Raw genomic sequence first — 25347 nt, 5'->3', positions numbered from 1 at the left:
AATACGTATATATGTATATATATACACATATATATATGTATACATATATATATACGTGTATAAATATACGTATATATGCGTGTATATATGTATATATACGAATATATGTGTATATATACATACGTATATTTACGCATATATATGTATATATACGTGTATATATGTATATATATACACGCATTTATATATATACGTATATATGTATATATACGCATATATATATATACATACATATATGTATATATATACGTATATATATACATACATATATGTATATATATACGTATATATATATGCACATGTGTATATACGTATATATGCGTGTATATATATACGTATAGATACATATATATGTGCACGTATATATATACGTATATATGTATGTATACATATATGTATACATATATATGTATACATATATGTATACATATATATGTATACATACATATATGTATATATATGTATGTATACATGTATGTATACATACATGTATACATGTATACATGTATACATGTATGTATACATACATGTATACATGTATGTATACATGTATACATACATACATGTATACATACATGTATACATGTATACGTGTATGTATACATGTATGTATACATGTATGTATACATGTATGCATACATACATGTATACGTGTATGTATACATGTATACATGTATGTATGCATACATGTATACATGTATACATACATGTATGCATGTATGTATACATGTATACATGTATACATACATGTATGCATGTATGTATACATACATGTATGTATACATACATGTATGTATGTATACATACATGTATACATGTATACGTGTATGTATACATGTATGTATACATGTATGCATACATGTATGCATACGTGTATGCATACGTGTATGTATACATGTATACATGTATACATACATGTATGCATGTATGTATACATACATGTATGCATGTATGTATACATGTATACATGTATACATACATGTATGCATGTATGTATACATACATGTATGTATACATACATGCATGTATACATACATGTATGTATACATACATGTATACATGTATACGTGTATGTATACATGTATGTATACATGTATGTATACATGTATGCATACATGTATGTATACATGTATGCATACGTGTATGTATACATGTATACATGTATACATACATGTATACATGTATGTATACATGTATACATGTATACATACATGTATACATGCATGTATACATGCATGTATACATGCATGTATACATGCATGTATACATGCATGTATACATGCATGTATACATGTATACATACATGTATACATGTATACATACATGTATACATGCATGTATACATACATGTATACATGCATGTATACATACATGTATGTATACATACATGTATACATGTATGTATACATACATGTATACATGTATGTATACATGTATACATGCATGTATACATACATGTATACATGCATGTATACATACATGTATGTATACATACATGTATACATGTATGTATACATGTATACATGTATGTATACATGTATACATGTATGTATACATGTATACATGTATGTATACATACATGTATACATGTATACATACATGTATACATGTATACATACATGTATACATGTATACATACATACATGTATACATGTATGTATACATACATGTATACATGTATGTATACATACATGTATACATGCATACATGCATGTATACATACATGTATACATGTATACATACATGTATACATGTATGTATACATACATGTATACATGTATGTATACATGTGTATACATACATGTATACATGTATGTATACATGTATACATGTATGTATACATGCATGTATGCATGTATACATGTATGTATACATGTATACATGCATGTATGCATGTATACATGTATGTATACATGTATACATGTATGTATACATGTATACATGTATGTATACATGTATACATGTATGTATACATGCATGTATGCATGTATACATGTATGTATACATGTATACATGCATACATGCATGTATACATACATGTATACATGTATACATACATGTATACATGTATGTATACATACATGTATACATGTATACATGTATACATACATGTATACATGTATGTATACATACATGTATACATGTATGTATACATACATGTATACATGTATGTATACATACATGTATACATGTATGTATACATACATGTATACATGTATGTATGTATACATGTATACATGTATGTATACATGTATACATGTATGTATACATGTATACATGTATGTATACATACATGTATACATGTATACATACATGTATACATGTATACATACATGTATACATGTATACATACATGTATACATGTATGTATACATGTATACATGTATGTATACATACATGTATACATGTATGTATACATACATGTATACATGTATGTATACATACATGTATGTATACATGCATGTATACATACATGTATGTATACATACATGTATACATGTATGTATACATGTATACATGTATGTATACATACATGTATACATACATGTATACATGTATGTATACATACATGTATACATACATGTATACATGTATGTATACATGTATACATGTATGTATACATACATGTATACATGTATGTATACATGTATACATGTATGTATACATACATGTATACATGTATGTATACATGTATGTATACGTACATGTATACATGTATGTATACATGTATACATACATGTATACATGTATGTATACATGTATGTATACATACATGTATACATACATGTACACATATATGCACTATATATGTATGTATATAGATGTACCTGTATACTGTATATACATACATACCCACATTATATATATGTATGTATATATAAGTATATGTATATACTTATATTGATATACATACATATGTATGTACATCTATATAAGTATATGTTTATACTTAGATAATCATGTGTATAATATGTATACACATACATAATGTAAATATGTGTGTATATATATATATGCACTTATATATACATATATATACATTCATAAATACATTATGTATAAGTATATTTATATGCTTATATATACATACACATATAATGTATGTATATACTTATATACACATGCACACATGTATACATATATATGGAAATATACATATATATATATATATATATATATAAACACACATGTATAAATAACAAACATTTTCAAAACTATATATACACGTGTATATATAGGTACATACTTATATATACATAAACATATGTATATATATCTACATATATATGGAAATATATACATATGTATATATAAACACACAAGTATAAATAACATAATAATATAAACACTATATATACACAAATACATGTGTATATATATACATATATAAGTACATGTATACACTTACATATATAAGTATATACTTATATATATATATCTATACACGTGTATATATATATATATATATATCTATGTATATATATATGAGTACATGTATATACTTTTATATATATAAGTATACTTATATATATAAGTATACTTATATATGCACACATATATATGTACAAACACACATGTATAAATAATATATTACAATAAACGTTTAAAACTATAAATAAACAAATACATGTGTGTGTGTATATATATATAAGTACATGCATATACATATATACATATACACACATATAATATATATATACACACATATAACATATATATGTGTGTATATATAAGTATGTATATACTTATATATATATATGCATATAAGTATATATACATACATAATATATATCTACATATGAATGGAAATATATACATATATGTATATATATATATAAGTATACTTATATATACGCATATATATATATATATATGTATAAACACACATGTATAATATATATGTGTGTGTATATATAAGTATGTATATACTTATATGTATATATATAAGTATATACATATACTTATATATACATACATGTGTATATATATGTCTACATATAAATGGAAATATATCCATATATGTATATACACACATATATATATATATATATATAAACAAGTATAAATAACATTACAATAATACAAACATTTAAAACTATATATACACACATATATATGTATATATATATATCTATGTATATATATATGAGTACATGTATATACTTTTACATACATATATAAGTATACTTATATTTATATATATATAAGTATACTTATAAATACACACATATATATATGTACAAACACACATGTATAAATAACATATTACAATAATAAACGTTTAAAACTATATATGAACAAATACATGTGTATATATATATATAAGTACATGTATATACATATACACACATATAATATATATATACACACACATAACATATATATGTGTGTAGATATACTTATATGCATATATATATAAGTATATATACATACATAATATATGTATATATATATATATCTACATATGAATGGAAAATATACATATATGTATATATATAAGTATACTTATATATACACACATATATATATATATATATGTATGTATAAACACACATGTATAAATAACATATTACAATAATAAACGTTTAAAACTATATATAAACAAATACATGTGTATATATATATAAGTACATGTATATACATATACACACATATAATATATATATATATACACACATATAATATATATATGTGTGTATATATAAGTATGTATATACTTATATACCTATATATAAGTATATATACATACATAATATATGTATATATATATATCTACATATAATGGAAATATATACATATATGTATATATAAGTATACTTATATATACACACACATATATATATATGTATAAACACACAAGTATAAATAACATATTACAATAATAAACGTTTAAAACTATATAAACAAATACATGTGTATATATATATATATATATATATAAGTACATGTATATACATATATATATATATATATATATACACGCACACATATATAATACATATGTGTGTATATATAAGTATGTATATACTTGTATGTATATATATATATAAGTATATACATATACTTATATATACATACATAATATATGTATATATATGTCTACATATAAATGTAAATATATACACATATTTATATAAAAACAAGTATAAATAACATTACAATAATACAAACATATTTAAAACTATATATACACACATATATACATAAATGTATGTATGTGTATATATATAAGTATATGTATATACTAGTATATATACATACATATTTAATGTATATATCTATGTATAAATATAAGTACATGTATATACTTATATATATACATACATATATAATGGAGGTATGTATGTGTGATATATATATATAAAAGTATATGTATATACTTATATATATATATACATACATATATAATAGGGGTGTAACGGTACATGTATTGAACCATTTCGGTACGGGGGTTTCGGTTCAGTTTGCAGGTGAATGGAAGGACACGGACATATTAAGTAGTGCACCACACGTTGTGTAAAGCATGCACACCCAGGCATCATCAATTGATGAAGGTGGACCCCGACTTAAACAAGTTGAAAAACTTATTGGGGTGTTAGCATTTAGTGGTCAATTGTACACAATATGTACTGTACTGTGCAATCTACTAATAAAAGTATCAATCAATCAAAAAAACAACAACACACGGCATGCTAGCAACGACTGGGCTATGATGGACTGACCACACCTCCTCTGTTCACGGGTGGACTTTCTTAAATGCCTGGAATGTCCAGCATTTGAAGTTATGGTTGTATGTATTTTCAATGTACGTTCAGGGTTAAGAAGGGGTTAAAAACTCCAACTAAAAGTGGTGCCCAGTGTTAACATGGGTGAGGGCGGGGCAGAGACAGTTATGATAAAGGTGCATGTGTCGCCAGTCTCTGCTTTTTATACTTTGATTAATCACATTACATTTTTTATTATCTATAGCAGGGGTGTCAAAAGTGTGCCCCGGAGGCCATTTGTGGCCCACAGATAATGTTTTAAAGACCCATAGCACATTCTTAAATAACTATTAAAATAAACAAAAACAAAAAAAAGTGAAATAAAAAATCTTAAAGGCTAAATGTAATTTAGAAAAACTTGCAATGTTTACTAATAAAACAAAGCTGTTTTATTTATTTTTTCAAACTGCCTTTGTTTAAAACACAATATTGAATCAAAATCAATGCTATTTTGAATTATTGACCTATCCAAGTTCCCCATTACTTCACATCAAATATTCCACTAAGAAAATTATTTTTAATGGAAGATTTAGCAAATTTGTTAAATAAGTAATCAAAAAATGCATATTTTATTTTTTTCTTACCGTACCGAAAATGAAGCAAACTGTGACCTCTGAACCGAGGTACATACCGAACTGAAATGTTTGTGTACCGTTACACCCCTAATATATATATATATATATATATATATATATATAAGTATATGCTTATATATATATAAGTATATACTTATGTATATATATATACATATATATATACATATACGTGTATGTATTTGTATATACATATACACGTGTATATGTATACATATATGTGTATATATACATGTATATATACACATATATGTATACATATACACGTGTATATGTATACATATATGTGTATATATACATGTATATATATATATATAAAGACACACTGTGTATGCAAATTGCTGAACGTAAAAATGATCAACAGATGTAGTAGCAGTTGAGCCACAGTCACATTACATCAAGGTGATCTACATATTGATTGTACAGTAAACAGGAAGTATAAGAATGATGATGTAGTTTACCTTGAGGAGGAGGAACATTGAGCCTGTTCTGTCTGCAAGCCACTTTAGTGCATGCTGCCACTGCTCTTTTAGTCTTTCTGCAAACACAAACAACAACTTAGTCCAAATGTGTGCTGTTGCTTTAAATGGACCATCCATTATCTGCTATTTATATTACTGGCTCACCCCTTCAACGCCCACCAGAGGGTGCTAGAAGCCCGGTGAGGAAGTGGACTTTAACACTTTATTTACTTACACTTTGTGCTCAACTTGAAACACTTGATTCTTTTTAATGGCCGATTAAACACTTTTAGGTACAAGTGATGATCAAAGTGACATCTTTTTGACTACACCATGTACGGTGACTGACAGATCTTAATCATGCCACGATTAAACTTAATTTAGTGAGGCTAGTAGGAAGTTAGAGCGAGCAGGAAGTTAGCAGAGCGAGCAGGAAGTTATCTATTTAGGCTAGCAAGATGTGAAGTATAGTAGAAGTGTATTCCCATCACAGTTAGTAAAGTAGAGGTGGACATGGTGAGATGACTTCCAGACGGCAGCCAGACAAACATTGGTGTGTTTGCAACACTCCTCCATTATTTAGCTACAAAGCTTCTAAAGACTCAAGCTGACTGACGTCCAACTTCAACCTCAGTCTTTGTTTTCCTCCAGCAGACTTTGTCTAGAGAGAAAGCTCCTCAGCCTCATTTCTTCTGAGGCTAAGCTCTTAACTTCAAATGTCATCTTTTTTTGTAAGGGGCGCTGGAAGCCGGCAGACCCGTCAGCGATCCTGTTCTGTCTCCCTGTAATGTTTGTCTGATCTTGAATGGGATTGTGCTGAAAATTGTAATTTTCCTGAAGGAACTCTCCTGACGGAATAAATAAAGTACTATCTAATCTAATCTGTCTGCCATTGACATTTTCAGCGTGACATGCCTTTCAAAATAAAAGTCACTTTTAGCTGTGAAATGTTGCATGTGAGCAAACCGAGCTGGTTGTAAACAAACATCTTGTCTGGGACTTCTATTCTGCTTCAGAGGAAGAATGTTGTGGAAACTTTCCAGCATGGAGGGTCAACACATCCAACCTTCATCATTGTCTACCTTCACTTTCCTTTCCTTTGACACACTGCAATCAGAAGAGTGAGAAGGCTCCCGTAAAATGTCCCCCATTAAAAGTGTGTGACAATAACAAAAAGCATCCTGGGACACACGTTGCCATGGTGACCAGTGTCACCACCAAGGCCTTCCTGATGACCTCATAGCCCCGCCCCCCAGTGTGTGTGTGTGTGTGCGTGTGACCCACTACATCAGTCCTCTCACACTCTGGGCTGATGGGGGAGGGGACTGAGGGAAGAGGGCGGGGTGTGGCTCATCACACACACACACACACACACACACACATAAGGGTGACTCCCAATGACATCAGTCTTGTCAATAAGGTCACACACATCACACAAGTACACGTTTACACAAGTACACTTTCACACAACTACACACAGACAAATACACAAAGACACGAGTACACAAATATATAGACAACTAAACAGGTACACACAGACAAATACACAAAGACATGAGTACACAAATATATAGACAACTAAACAGGTACACACAGACAAGTACACAAATATATAGACAACTAAACAGGTACACACAGAGACAAATACACAAAGACACGAGTACACAAATATATAGACAACTAAACAGGTACACACAGAGACAAATACACAAAGACACGAGTACACAAATATATAGACAACTAAACAGGTACACACAGACAAATACACAAAGACACGAGTACACAAATATATAGACAACTAAACAGGTACACACAGACAAATACACAAAGACACGAGTACACAAATATATAGACAACTAAACAGGTACACACAGACAAATACACAAAGACACGAGTACACAAATATATAGACAACTAAACAGGTACACACAGACAAATACACAAAGACATGAGTACACAAATATATAGACAACTAAACAGGTACACACAGACAAATACACAAAGACACGAGTACACAAATATATAGACAACTAAACAGGTACACACAGACAAATACACAAAGACACGAGTACACAAATATATAGACATCTAAACAGGTACACACAGACAAATACACAAAGACATGAGTACACAAATATATAGACATCTAAACAGGTACACACGGACAAATACACTAACACACAAGTATACAACCACAAAAGTACACAGTTCACAACCACACTAACACAAATACACACCTACAAATATTAAGACTAACACACAAGTACACAAACACATGTACACATGTTTGCATCACAACAAACAACTTTGGTGTTGCTTGATTTTCTCAGATTCCATCTGTGATCAATACATGATGACATCACCTCATGAAGGCATGATAGGCATATTTATATTACATATGAATCTAATATATTTATATTACATATGAATCTAATATATTTATATTACATATGAATCTAATATATTTATATTACATATGAATCTAATATATTTACATTACATATGAATCTAATATATTTATATTACATATGAATCTAATATATTTATATTACATATGAATCTAATATATTTATATTACATATGAATCAATTTCATATATTTATATAACATGAATCGGTTTCATCTATTTATATTGCATATGAATCTAATATATTTATATTACATATGAATCTGTTTCACCTATTTATATTACATATGAATCTAATATATTTATATTACATATGAATCAATTTCATATATTTATATTACATATGAATCTGTTTCACCTATTTATAATACATATGAATCTAATATATTTATATTACATATGAATCAATTTCATATATTTATATTACATATGAATCTGTTTCACCTATTTATATTGCATATGAATCTAATATATTTATATTACACATGAATCTGTTTCACCTATTTATATTACATATGAATCTAATATATTTATATTACATATGAATCAATTTCATATATTTATATTACATATGAATCTGTTTCACCTATTTATAATACATATGAATCTAATATATTTATATTACATATGAATCAATTTCATATATTTATATAACATATGAATCTGTTTCATCTATTTATATTACATATGAATCAATTTCATATAATAATATTACATATGAATCTGTTTCATCTATTTATATTACATATGAATCTAATATATTTATATTGCATATGAATCTAATATATTTATATTACATATGAGTCTGTTTCACCTATTTATATTGCATATGAATCTAATATATTTATATTACATATGAATCAATTTCATATATTAATATTACATATTAATCTGTTTCACCTATTTATATTACATATGAATCTAATCTTATATTACATATGAATCAATTTCATATATTTATATAACATATGAATCTGTTTCATCTATTTATATTGCATATGAATCTAATATATTTATATTACATATGAATCAATTTCATATATTTATATTACATATGAATCTGTTTCACCTATTTATATTGCATAGGAATCTAATACATTTATATTACATATGAATCTGTTTCACCTATTTATATTGCATATGAATCTAATATATTTATATTACATATGAATCAATTTCATATATTAATATTACATATTAATCTGTTTCACCTATTTATATTACATATGAATCTAATCTTATATTACATATGAATCAATTTCATATATTTATATTACATATGAATCTGTTTCACCTATTTATATTACATATGAATCAATTTTATATATTTATATAACATATGAATCTGTTTCATCTATTTATATTGCATATGAATCTAATATATTTATATTACATATGAATCAATTTCATATATTTATATTACATATGAATCTGTTTCACCTAATTATATTACATATGAATCAATTTCATATATTTATATTACATATGAATCTGTTTCACCTATTTATATTGCATATGAATCTAATATATTTATATTACATATGAATCAATTTCATATATTTATATTACATATGAATCTGTTTCACCTATTTATAATACATATGAATCTAATATATTTATATTACATATGAATCAATTTCATATATTTATATTACATATGAGTCTGTTTCACCTATTTATATTACATATGAATCAATTTCATATATGTATATAACATGAATCGGTTTCATCTATTTATATTGCATATGAATCTAATATATTTATATTACATATGAATCAATTTCATATATTTATATTACATATGAATCTGTTTCACCTATTTATATTACATATGAATCTAATATATTTATATTACATATGAATCAATTTCATATATTTATATTACATATGAATCTGTTTCACCTATTTATATTGCATATGAATCTAATATATTTATATTACATATGAATCTGTTTCACCTATTTATATTACATATGAATCTAATATATTTATATTACATATGAATCAATTTCATATATTTATATTACATATGAATCTGTTTCACCTATTTATATTGCATATGAATCTGTTGCATGTATTTATTTTACATATGAATTTGTTTCACATATTTATATTGCATATTAATCTAATATATTTATATTACATATGAATCTGTTTCATATATTTATATTACATATGAATCTGTTTCACCTTTTTATATTACATATGAATCTAATATATTTATATTACATATGAATCTGTTTCACCTATTTATATTACATATGAATCTAATATATTTATATTACATATGAATCTGTTTCACCTTTTTATATTACATATGAATCTAATATATATTACATATGAATCTGTTTCATATATTTATATTACATATGAATCTGTTTCACCTATTTATATTGCATATGAATCTAATATATTTATATTACATATGAATCTGTTTCATATATTTATATTACATATGAATCTGTTTCACCTATTTATATTGCATATGAATCTAATATATTTATATTACATTTGAATCTGTTTCACCTTTTTATATTAGATATGAATCTAATATATTTATATTACATATGAATCTGTTTCATATATTTATATTACATATGAATCTGTTTCACCTATTTATATTGCATATGAATCTAATCTATTTATATTACATATGAATCTGTTTCATATATTTATATTACATATAAATCTGTTTCACCTATTTATATTGCATATGAATCTGTTTCATATATTTATATTACATAAGAATCTGTTTCACATATTTATATTACATATGAATCTGTTGCAAATACTTATATTACATATGAATCTGTTTCACCTATTTATATTGCATATGAATCTAATCTATATTACATATGAATCTGTTTCATATATTTATATTTCATATGAATCTGTTTCACCTTTTTATATTGCATATGAATCTGTTTCATATATTTATATTACATATGAATCGGTTTCATATATTTATATTACATATACATCTGTTTCACATATTTATATTGCATATGAATGTAATATATTTATATTACATATGAATCTGTTTCACCTATTTATATTGCATATGAATCTAATATATTTATATTGCATATGAATCTGTTGCATATATTTATATTACATATGAATGTTTCGCCTATTTATAATGCATATGAATCTAATATATTTATACTACATATGAATCTGTTTCATATATTTATATTACATATACATCTGTTTCACCTATTTATATTACATATGAATCTGTTTCACCTTTTGATATTACATATGAATCTAATATATTTATATTACATATGAATCTGTTTCACCTTTTGATATTACATATGAATCTAATATATTTATATTACATATGAATCTGTTTCACCTATTTATATTGCATATGAATCTAATATATTTATATTACATATGAATCTGTTTCACCTATTTATATTGCATATGAATCTAATATATTTATATTACATATGAATCTGTTTCACCTATTTATATTGCATATGAATCTAATATATTTATATTACATATGAATCTGTTTCACCTATTTATATTGCATATGAATCTAATATATTTATATTACATATGAATCTGTTTCACCTATTTATATTGCATATGAATCTAATATATTTATACTACATATGAATCTGTTTCATATATTTATATTACACATAAATCTGTTTCACCTATTTATATTGCATATGAATCTGTTGCATGTATTTATATTACATATGAATCTGTTTCACCTTTTTATATTACATATGAATCTAATATATTTATATTACATATGAATTTGTTTCATATATTTATGTTACATATAAATCTGTTTCACCTATTTATATTGCATATGAATCTGTTGCATATATTTATATTAAATATGAATCTGTTTCACATATTTATATTGCATATGAATCTGTTGCATGTATTTATTTTACATATGAATTTGTTTCACATATTTATATTGCATATGAATCTGTTTCATATATTTATATTACATATGAATCTGTTTCACCTTTTTATATTACATATGAATGTAATATATTTATATTAAATATGAATCTGTTTCACCTATTTATATTACATATGAATCTAATATATTTATATTACATATGAATCTGTTTCACCTTTTTATATTACATATGAATCTAATATATTTATATTACATATGAATCTGTTTCATATATTTATATTACATATGAATCTGTTTCACGTATTTATATTGCATATGAATCTAATATATTTATATTACATATGAATCTGTTTCATATATTTATATTACATATGAATCTGTTGCAAATATTTATATTACCTATAAATCTCTTTCAGCTATTTATATTGCATATGAATCTAATATATTTATCTTACATATGAATCTGTTCCATATATTTATATTACATATAAATCTGTTTCACCTATTTATATTGCATATGAATCCGTTGCATATTTTTATACTTCATATGAATCTGTTTCACCTTTTTATATTGCATATGAATCTGTTGCATATTTTTATACTTCATATGAATCTGTTTCACCTTTTTATATTGCATATGAATCTAATATATTTATATTACATATAAATCTGTTTCACCTATTTATATTGCATATGAATCTAATATATTTATATTACATATGAATGTTTCACCTATTTATATTGCATATGAATCTAATATATTTATACTACATATGAATCTGTTTCATATATTTATATTACATATAAATCTGTTTCACCTATTTATATTGCATATGAATCTGTTGCATAAATTTTTATTACATATGAATCTGTTTCACCTTTTTATATTACATATGAATCTAATATATTTATATTACATATGAATCTGTTTCATATATTTATGTTACATATAAATTTGTTTCACATATTTATATTGCATATGAATCTGTTGCATATATTTTACATATGAATCTGTTTCATAATTTTATATTACATATGAATCTGTTTCACCTTTTTATATTAAATATGAATCTAATATATTTATATTACATATGAATCTGTTTCACCTTTTTATATTACATATGAATCTAATATATTTATATTACATATGAATCTGTTTCATAGATTTATATTACATATGAATCTGTTTCATATATTTATATTACATATGAATCTGTTTCATATATTTATATTACATATGAATCAGTTTCATATATTTATATTACATATGAATCTGTTCCATATGTTTATATTACATATAAATCTGTTTCACCTATTTATATTGCATAGGAATCTGTTGCATATTTTTATACTTCATATGAATCTGTTTCACCTTTTTATATTGCATATGAATCTAATATATTTCTTTTACATATGAATCGGTTTCATATATTTATATTACATATAAATCTGTTTCACCTATTTATATTGCATATGAATCTAATATATTTATATTGCATATGAATCTGTTTCATATATTTATATTACATATGAATCTGTTTCATATATTTATATTGCATATTAATCTGTTTCACCTATTTATATTGCATATGAATCTGTTTCATATATTTATATTACATATGAATCTGTTTCATATATTTATATTACATATGAATCTGTTTCATATATTTATATTACATATAAATCTGTTTCACCTATTTATTTTGCATTTGAATCTGTTGCATATATTTATATTTCATATTAATCTGTTTCACCTATTTATATTGCATATGAATGTAATATATATTACATATGAATCTGTTTCACCTTTTTATATTGCATAGGAATCTAATACATTTATATTACATATGAATCTGTTTCACCTATTTATATTGCATATGAATCTAATCTATTTATATTACATATGAATCTGTTTCATATATTTATATTACATATAAATCTGTTTCACCTATTTATTTTGGATTTGAATCTGTTGCATATATTTATATTTCATATTAAACTGTTTCACCTTTTTATATTGCATATGAATCTAATATATTTATATTACATATGAATCGGTTTCATATATTTATATTACATATACATCTGTTTCACCTATTTATATTGCATACGAATGTAATATATATTACATATGAATCTGTTTCACCTTTTTATATTGCATAGGAATCTAATACATTTATATTACATGTGAATCTGTTTCACCTATTTATATTACATATGAATCTGTTGCATATATTTATATTACATATGAATGTTTCACCTATTTATATTGCATATGAATCTAATATATTTATACTACATGAATCTGTTTCATATATTTATATTACATATAAATCTGTTTCACCTATTTATATTGCATATGAATCTGTTGCATATATTTGTATTACATATGAATCTGTTTCACCTTTTTATATTACATATGAATCTAATATATTTATATTACATATGAATCTGTTTCATATATTTATGTAACATATAAATCTGTTTCACCTATTTATATTGCATATGAATCTGTTGCATATATTTATATTACATATGAATCTGTTTCACATATTTATATTGCATATTAATCTGTTGCATATATTTATTTTACATATGAATTTGTTTCACATATTTATATTGCATATGAATCTGTTGCATATATTTTACATATGAATCTGTTTCATATATTTATATTACATATGAATCTGTTTCACCTTTTTATATTACATATGAATGTAATATATTTATATTACATATGAATCTGTTTCATATATTTATATTACATATAAATCTGTTTCACTTATTTATTTTGCATTTGAATGTGTTGCATATATTTATATTTCATATTAATCTGTTTCACCTTTTTATATTGCATATGAATCTAATATATTTATATTACATATGAATCGGTTTCATATATTTATATTACATATATATCTGTTTCACCTATTTATATTGCATATGAATGTAATATATATTACATATAAATCTGTTTCACCTTTTTATATTACATATGAATCTATTTATATTACATATGAATCTGTTTCATATATTTATGTTACATATAAATCTGTTTCACATATTTATATTGCATATTAATCTGTTGCATATATTTATTTTACATATGAATTTGTTTCACATATTTATATTGCATATGAATCTGTTGCATATATTTTACATATGAATCTGTTTCATATATTTATATTACATATGAATCTGTTTCACCTTTTTATATTACATATGAATGTAATATATTTATATTAAATATGAATCTGTTTCACCTATTTATATTACATATGAATCTAATATATTTATATTACATATGAATCTGTTTCACCTTTTTATATTACATATGAATCTAATATATTTATATTACATATGAATCTGTTTCATATATTTATATTACATATTAATCTGTTTCACATATTTATATTGCATATGAATCTAATATATTTATATTACATATGAATCGGTTTCATATATTTATATTACATATAAATCTGTTTCACCTATTTGTATTGCATATGAATCTGTTGCATATATTTATATTACATATGAATCTGTTTCACCTTTTTATATCACATATGAATCTAATATATTTATATTACATATGAATCTAGTACTGCTATAACCATGATACTAGTACTGCCATGATATTAGTATTGCTATAACAATGATACTAGTACTGCCATGATACTAGTACTGCTAGAACCATGATACAATATCTGTACTCCAACATGATTTACTAGTAATGCTAGAACCATGATACTAGTACTGCCATGATACTAGTACTGCTATAACCATGATACAACATCTGTACTCCAACATGTTTTACTAGTACTGCTATAATCATGATACTAGTACTGCTATAACCATGATACAACATCTGTACTCCAACATGTTTTACTAGTACTGCTATAATCATGATACTAGTACTCCAATGATACTAGTATTTCTATAACCATGATACTAGTACTGCCATGATACCATGATAATAGTACTGCCATGATACTAGTACTGCTATAACCATGATACTAGTACTGCTATAACCATGATACTAGTACTGCCATGATACTAGTACTGCCACGATGCTAGTACTGCCATGATACTAGTACTGCCATGATACTAGTACTGCCACGATGCTAGTACTGCCATGTTACTAGTACTTCTATAACCATGATAATAGTACTGCCATGATACTAGTACTGCTATAACCATGATACTAGTACTGCCACGATGCTAGTACTGCCATGTTACTAGTACTTCGATAACCATGATAATAGTACTGCCATGATACTAGGTCTGCTATAACCATGATAATAGTACTGCCATGATAATAGTACTGCTATAACCATGATACTAGTACTGCCACGATGCTAGTACTGCCATGTTACTAGTACTTCGATAACCATGATGATAGTACTGCCATAATACTAGTACTGTTGTAACCATGCTACTAGTACTGTTGTAACCATGCTACTAGTACTGCTGTAACCATGCTACTAGTACTGCCATGCTACTAGTACTGCTGTAACCATGCTACTAGTACTGCCATGCTACTAGTACTGCTGTAACCATGCTACTAGTACTGCTGTAACCATGATACTAGTACTGTTGTAACCATGATACTAGTACTGCCATGCTACTAGTACTGCTGTAACCATGATACTAGTACTGCTGTAACCATGCTAATAGTACTGCTGTAACCATGATACTAGTACTGCCATGCTACTAGTACTGCTGTAACCATGATACTAGTACTGCTGTAACCATGCTACTAGTACTGCTGTAACCATGATACTAGTACTGCCATGCTACTAGTACTGCTGTAACCATGCTACTAGTACTGCTGTAACCATGATACTAGTACTGTTGTAATCATGATACTAGTACTGCCATGCTACTAGTACTGCCATGCTACTAGTACTGCTGTAACCATGCTACTAGTACTGCTGTAACCATGATACTAGTACTGTTGTAATCATGATACTAGTACTGCCATGCTAGTAGTACTGCCATGCTACTAGTACTGCTGTAACCATGATACTAGTACTGTTGTAATCATGATACTAGTACTGCTGTAACCATGATACTAGTACTGCCATGCTACTAGTACTGCTGTAACCATGATACTAGTACTGTTGTAATCATGATACTAGTACTGCCATGCTACTAGTACTGCCATGCTACTAGTACTGCCATGATACTAGTACTGCTGTAACCATGATACTAGTACAGTTGTAATCATGATACTAGTACTGCCATGCTACTAGTACTGCCATGCTACTAGTACTGCTGTAACCATGCTACTAGTACTGCTGTAACCTTGATACTAGTACTGTTGTAATCATGATACTAGTACTGCCATGCTACTAGTACTGCCATGCTACTAGTACTGCTGTAACCATGCTACTAGTACTGCTGTAACCATGCTACTAGTACTGCTGTAACCATGATACTAGTACTGCCATGCTACTAGTACTGCTGTAACCATGATACTAGTACTGTTGTAATCATGATACTAGTACTGCCATGCTACTAGTACTGCTGTAACCATGTTACTAGTACTGCTGTAACCATGATACTAGTACTGTTGTAATCATGATACTAGTACTGCCATGATACTAGTACTGCTGTAACCATGCTACTAGTACTGCTGTAACCATGCTACTAGTACTGCCATGCTACTAGTACTGCTGTAACCATGCTACTAGTATTGCTGTAACCATGCTACTAGTACTGCTGTAACCATGATACTAGTACTGTTGTAATCATGATACTAGTACTGCCATGATACTAGTACTGCTGTAACCATGCTACTAGTACTGCTGTAACCATGCTACTAGTACTGCCATGCTACTAGTACTGCCATGCTACTAGTACTGCTGTAACCATGCTACTAGTACTGCTGTAACCATGATACTAGTACTGTTGTAATCATGATACTAGTACTGCCATGCTACTAGTACTGCCATGCTACCAGTACTGCTGTAACCATGCTACTAGTACTGCCATGCTACTAGTACTGCTGTAACCATGCTACTAGTATTGCTGTAACCATGCTACTAGTACTGCTGTAACCATGATACTAGTACTGTTGTAATCATGATACTAGTACTGCCATGATACTAGTACTGCTGTAACCATGCTACTAGTACTGCTGTAACCATGCTACTAGTACTGCCATGCTACTAGTACTGCTGTAACCATGCTACTAGTACTGCTGTAACCATGATACTAGTACTGCTGTAACCATGATACTAGTACTGCCATGCTACTAGTACTGCCATGCTACTAGTACTGCTGTAACCATGCTACTAGTACTGTTGTAATCATTATACTAGTACTGCCATGCTACTAGTACTGCCATGCTACTAGTACTGCTGTAACCATGCTACTAGTGAAGTGAAGTGAATTATATTTGTATAGCGCTTTTCTCTAATGACTCAAAGCGCTTTACATAGTGAAACCCAATATCTAAGTTACATTCAAACCAGTGTGGGTGGCACTGGGAGCAGGTGGGTCAAGTGTCTTGCCCAAAGACACAACGGCAGTGACTAGGATGGCGGAAGCGGGAATCGAACCTGCAACCCTCAAGTTGCTGGCACGGCCACTCTACCAACCGAGCTATACTAGTACTGCTGTAACCATGCTACTAGTACTGCCATGCTACTAGTACTGCTGTAACCATGCTACTAGTACTGTTGTAATCATGATACTAGTACTGCCATGCTACTAGTACTGCCATGCTACTAGTACTGCTGTAACCATGCCAGTAGTACTGCTGTAAACATGATACTAGTACTGTTGTAATCATGATACTAGTACTGCCATGATACTAGTACTGCCATGATATTAGTACTGCCATGCTACTAGTACTGCCATGCTACTAGTACTGCTGTAACCATGATACTAGTACTGTTGTAATCATGATACTAGTACTGCCATGATACTAGTACTGCTGTAACCATGCTACTAGTACTGCTGTAACCATGCTACTAGTACTGCTGTAACCATGCTACTAGTACTGCTGTAACCATGATACTAGTACTGCCATGCTACTAGTACTGCTGTAACCATGATACTAGTACTGTTGTAATCACGATACTAGTACTGCCATGCTACTAGTACTGCCATGCTACTAGTACTGCTGTAACCATGCTACTAGTACTGCTGTAACCATGATACTAGTACTGTTGTAATCATTATACTAGTACTGCCATGCTACTAGTACTGCCATGCTACTAGTACTGCTGTAACCATGCTACTAGTACTGCTGTAACCATGATACTAGTACTGTTGTAATCATGATACTAGTACTGCCATGCTACTAGTACTGCCATGCTACTAGTACTGCTGTAACCATGCTACTAGTACTGCTGTAACCATGATACTAGTACTGCCATGATACTAGTACTGCTGTAACCATGCTACTAGTACTGCTGTAACCATGCTACTAGTACTGCCATGCTACTAGTACTGCTGTAACCATGCTACTAGTACTGCCATGATACTAGTACTGCCATGCTACTAGTACTGCTGTAACCATGATACTAGTACTGCTGTAACCATGATACTAGTACTGCTGTAATCATGATACTAGTACTGCCATGCAACTAGTACTGCCATGCTACTAGTACTGCTGTAACCATGCTACTAGTACTGCTGTAATCATGATACTAGTACTGCCATGCTACTAGTACTGCTGTAACCATGCTACTAGTACTGCTGTAACCATGATACCAGTACTGCCATGCTACTAGTACTGCTGTAACCATGCTACTAGTACTGCTGTAACCATGATACTAGTACTGCCATGCTACTAGTACTGCCATGCTACTAGTACTGCCATGATACTAGTACTGCTGTAACCATGATACTAGTACTGCCATGCTACTAGTACTGCCATGCTACTAGTACTGCTGTAACCATGCTACTAGTACTGCTGTAACCATGATACTAGTACTGTTGTAATCATTATACTAGTACTGCCATGCTACTAGTACTGCCATGCTACTAGTACTGCTGTAACCATGATACTAGTACTGCCATGCTACTAGTACTGCTGTAACCATGATACTAGTACTGTTGTAATCATGATACTAGTACTGCCATGCTACTAGTACTGCCATGCTACTAGTACTGCTGTAACCATGCTACTAGTACTGCTGTAACCATGATACTAGTACTGTTGTAATCATGATACTAGTACTGCCATGCTACTAGTACTGCCATGCTACTAGTACTGCTGTAACCATGCTACTAGTACTGCTGTAACCATGATACTAGTACTGCCATGATACTAGTACTGCCATGCTACTAGTACTGCTGTAACCATGATACTAGTACTGCTGTAACCATGATACTAGTACTGCTGTAATCATGATACTAGTACTGCCATGATACTAGTACTGCCATGCTACTAGTACTGCTGTAACCATGATACTAGTACTGCTGTAACCATGATACTAGTACTGCTGTAATCATGATACTAGTACTGCCATGCAACTAGTACTGCCATGCTACTAGTACTGCTGTAACCATGCTACTAGTACTGCTGTAATCATGATACTAGTACTGCCATGCTACTAGTACTGCTGTAACCATGCTACTAGTACTGCTGTAACCATGATACCAGTACTGCCATGCTACTAGTACTGCTGTAACCATGCTACTAGTACTGCTGTAACCATGATACTAGTACTGCCATGCTACTAGTACTGCCATGATACTAGTACTGCTGTAACCATGATACTAGTACTGCTGTAACCATGATACTAGTACTGCTGTAACCATGATACTAGTACTGCTATGATACTAGTACTGCCATGATACTAGTACTGCTGTAACCATGATACTAGTACTGCTGTAACCATGATACTAGTACTGCCAAGATACTAGTACTGCTATGATACTAGTACTGCCATGATACTAGTACTGCTGTAACCATGATACTAGTACTGCTGTAACCATGATACTAGTACTGCTGTAACCATGATACTAGTACTGCTGTAACCATGATACTAGTACTGCCAAGATACTAGTACTGCTATGATACTAGTACTGCCATGATACTAGTAATGCCAAGATACTAGTACTTCCATGATACTAGTACTGCCATGATACTAGTACTGCCAAGATACTAGTACTGCCAAGATACTAGTACTGCCATGATACTAGTACTGCTGTAACCATGATACTAGTACTGCTATGATACTAGTACTGCCATGATACTAGTACTGCCATGATACTAGTACTGCCATGATACTAGTACTGCTGTAACCATGATACTAGTACTGCTATGATACTAGTACTGCCATGATACTAGTACTGCCATGATACTAGTACTGCTGTAATCATGATACTAGTACTGCCATGCAACTAGTACTGCCATGCTACTAGTACTGCTGTAACCATGCTACTAGTACTGCTGTAATCATGATACTAGTACTGCCATGCTACTAGTACTGCTGTAACCATGCTACTAGTACTGCTGTAACCATGATACCAGTACTGCCATGCTACTAGTACTGCTGTAACCATGCTACTAGTACTGCTGTAACCATGATACTAGTACTGCCATGCTACTAGTACTGCCATGATACTAGTACTGCTGTAACCATGATACTAGTACTGCTGTAACCATGATACTAGTACTGCTGTAACCATGATACTAGTACTGCTATGATACTAGTACTGCCATGATACTAGTACTGCTGTAACCATGATACTAGTACTGCTGTAACCATGATACTAGTACTGCCAAGATACTAGTACTGCTATGATACTAGTACTGCCATGATACTAGTACTGCTGTAACCATGATACTAGTACTGCTGTAACCATGATACTAGTACTGCTGTAACCATGATACTAGTACTGCTGTAACCATGATACTAGTACTGCCAAGATACTAGTACTGCTATGATACTAGTACTGCCATGATACTAGTAATGCCAAGATACTAGTACTTCCATGATACTAGTACTGCCATGATACTAGTACTGCCAAGATACTAGTACTGCCAAGATACTAGTACTGCCATGATACTAGTACTGCTGTAACCATGATACTAGTACTGCTATGATACTAGTACTGCCATGATACTAGTACTGCCATGATACTAGTACTGCCATGATACTAGTACTGCTGTAACCATGATACTAGTACTGCTATGATACTAGTACTGCCATGATACTAGTACTGCCATGATACTAGTACTGCTGTAACCATGATACAACCTCATCTGCACTCCAACTATTTCCTGGCTGGAGGTTCAAGTAATACTGGAAGTCCTTCAACTAAATCTACCCGGGGACTTTTTAATAAAGGGCAACTTTATTTTCTTCTGTGGGTTAATGAAACCTGTTTCAAGCCCTGTGACCACACCACTTACTTCCTCCTTGTCCAACTGCTGGTGCCTTCATGGACAGGGGAATTCCCAACATCAACTTGAAGACCAGCACTGTTAGCCCACCAATGAGATGAGAAGATGCCTTCATGTCACACATTGCTGGAGGAGGAAGTGAGCTTGACTGAATGTCACCGTGTGTGTGTGTGGGGGGGCGGGGGGGTCAGGTTTCTCCTATGAGTCTCCCATGGCAACAGAGAGAGAAGCAGGAGGACATCTGGAGCTTCCCTCCTTTGTTCCTCTCCTGTCCTCCATCTCCTTTTTATCTTCCTCTCATCCGCCTGTCACTCTCTGGGGGCCATCAATCATGCGTCATGTGACCACAGCCGGGCTGGAGGTGGTCACGCCGACGGCAGATGGCTCTTTATCACCCCGGCCTCGGCCTCGCCATGACAACCACACGGAGCAGGAAGTGACACATCCAGCACAGTGGAGGGATTCATGGTGACAGGAGGAGCACACTCACTCACTCACTCACTCACTCACTCACACACACACACACACACACACACCTTACTCTCCGTCCATGCACTTTATACGACGGCCGTCTATTAAAGAAAGAAATCTTGCAACAATTGGGTTGGACTCCCACTTAATTGGAGATGGATTCTTGATTGAAGATCAGACTTGGTAGGTGTTGTCCAAATCATCCATTCACATTCAAATCTTGTTTCTTTTATTGCGATTCTAAATCGATTTATAATTTTCAAAAATCAATTGAAAAGAAAAAAATCTAAGATTTTAATAAAAGGTTTGAGGTCACTTCCTTACTTACTGGCTGTCTATGGAAGTAGAATTGTCTCTTATTTATATATAATATGATATTAATACATATGCATATATGTACAATATACAAATACAATTGTGATGTATAAATAATTTGTATAAACAAACATGTTTGTAAATATATTTTTCAGATTTGAAAATATATACAAATAAAATGTATAAATATAAAAATGTGACACACAAATACATCAAGAATTTGTATCAATAAATGTCTATTTGTAAATATATTTTTTTCAGATTTGAAAATATGTACAAATGTATAAACATAAAAATTACAAACAAATGAATTAAGAATTTGTTAAAAAAAAAGTGTATTTGTAAATATATTCTTAAGATTTGAATATAAATATGCTTGATTTTGTATTTGTATTGACTTTGCATATGTGGATCGCTTTTTTGTTTTTGTGTGGATGAGACATTCCTCCCACAAATAAATGTGAGCTACACACTCCCCTGAACAACCAGCAGAGGGCACTGCAGCCAGAGTGGTCTGGGTCACAGAGCATTATATGCATTATAAGCAAACTGCCCGGAGTTCTCTGCACAAAAACAATCCACGTCTTTAGCAGGCCTGAGCTTGCTAACGTGAGCGTTGTATTAGCTAATTCTAATTTATCCAGCTAATCTAAAAAGGTCGTGCTAGCTGCTTATTTTATTGTATCAATGCCGTTTAATGACCTTGTCTCGATGTAGATACTGATCTCTTATCAGTGCAATGTGTGTCAAATCATCATCATAAATCATCATATGACCCTCCCTAGTTGTGTCTCTGATTGGCTCGCCAGTGTCTGACCATGTCTGTGACCCAGACCGCTCTGGCTGCAGTGCCCTCTGCTGGTTGTTCAGGGGAGTGTGTAGCTCACATTTATTTGTGGGAGGAATGTCTCATCCATACAAATGCAAAAAAAGATCTACATATGCAAATTATATACAAATACAAAATCAAACATATTTATATTCAAATCAAAAATATATTTACAAATACGTTACGTATACAAATTCTTGATTTATTTGTATGTCACATTCTTATATTTATACAGTTGTACATAT

The 25347-nt window shown here is 29.5% G+C and overlaps 1 protein-coding gene and 1 long non-coding RNA gene across 4 annotated transcripts in view; one reads left to right on the top strand and one right to left on the bottom strand.

Annotated features, from left to right (window-relative positions):
* LOC133544960 (polypyrimidine tract-binding protein 2-like) overlaps positions 1 to 7700 on the top strand; it is a 45265-nt gene extending 37565 nt beyond the window's left edge. For all 3 annotated transcript variants that reach the window (XR_009804689.1, XR_009804688.1, XM_061890216.1), the window contains one exon: positions 7556 to 7700. The gene's annotated coding sequence lies outside the window, so the exon portion shown is untranslated. The remainder of the gene's footprint in view (positions 1 to 7555) is intronic.
* LOC133544961 (uncharacterized) overlaps positions 1 to 25347 on the bottom strand; it is a 38502-nt gene that overhangs the window by 4049 nt on the left and 9106 nt on the right. Inside the window, exon 3 of the long non-coding RNA XR_009804690.1 lies at positions 6820 to 6896. This is a non-coding gene — a long non-coding RNA (uncharacterized LOC133544961). The remainder of the gene's footprint in view (positions 1 to 6819; positions 6897 to 25347) is intronic.

This window comes from Nerophis ophidion, linkage group LG28 (assembly GCF_033978795.1).
Source record: "Nerophis ophidion isolate RoL-2023_Sa linkage group LG28, RoL_Noph_v1.0, whole genome shotgun sequence".
NCBI lineage: Eukaryota > Metazoa > Chordata > Actinopteri > Syngnathiformes > Syngnathidae > Nerophis > Nerophis ophidion.
This window is presented reverse-complemented; position numbering and strand designations above follow the sequence as displayed.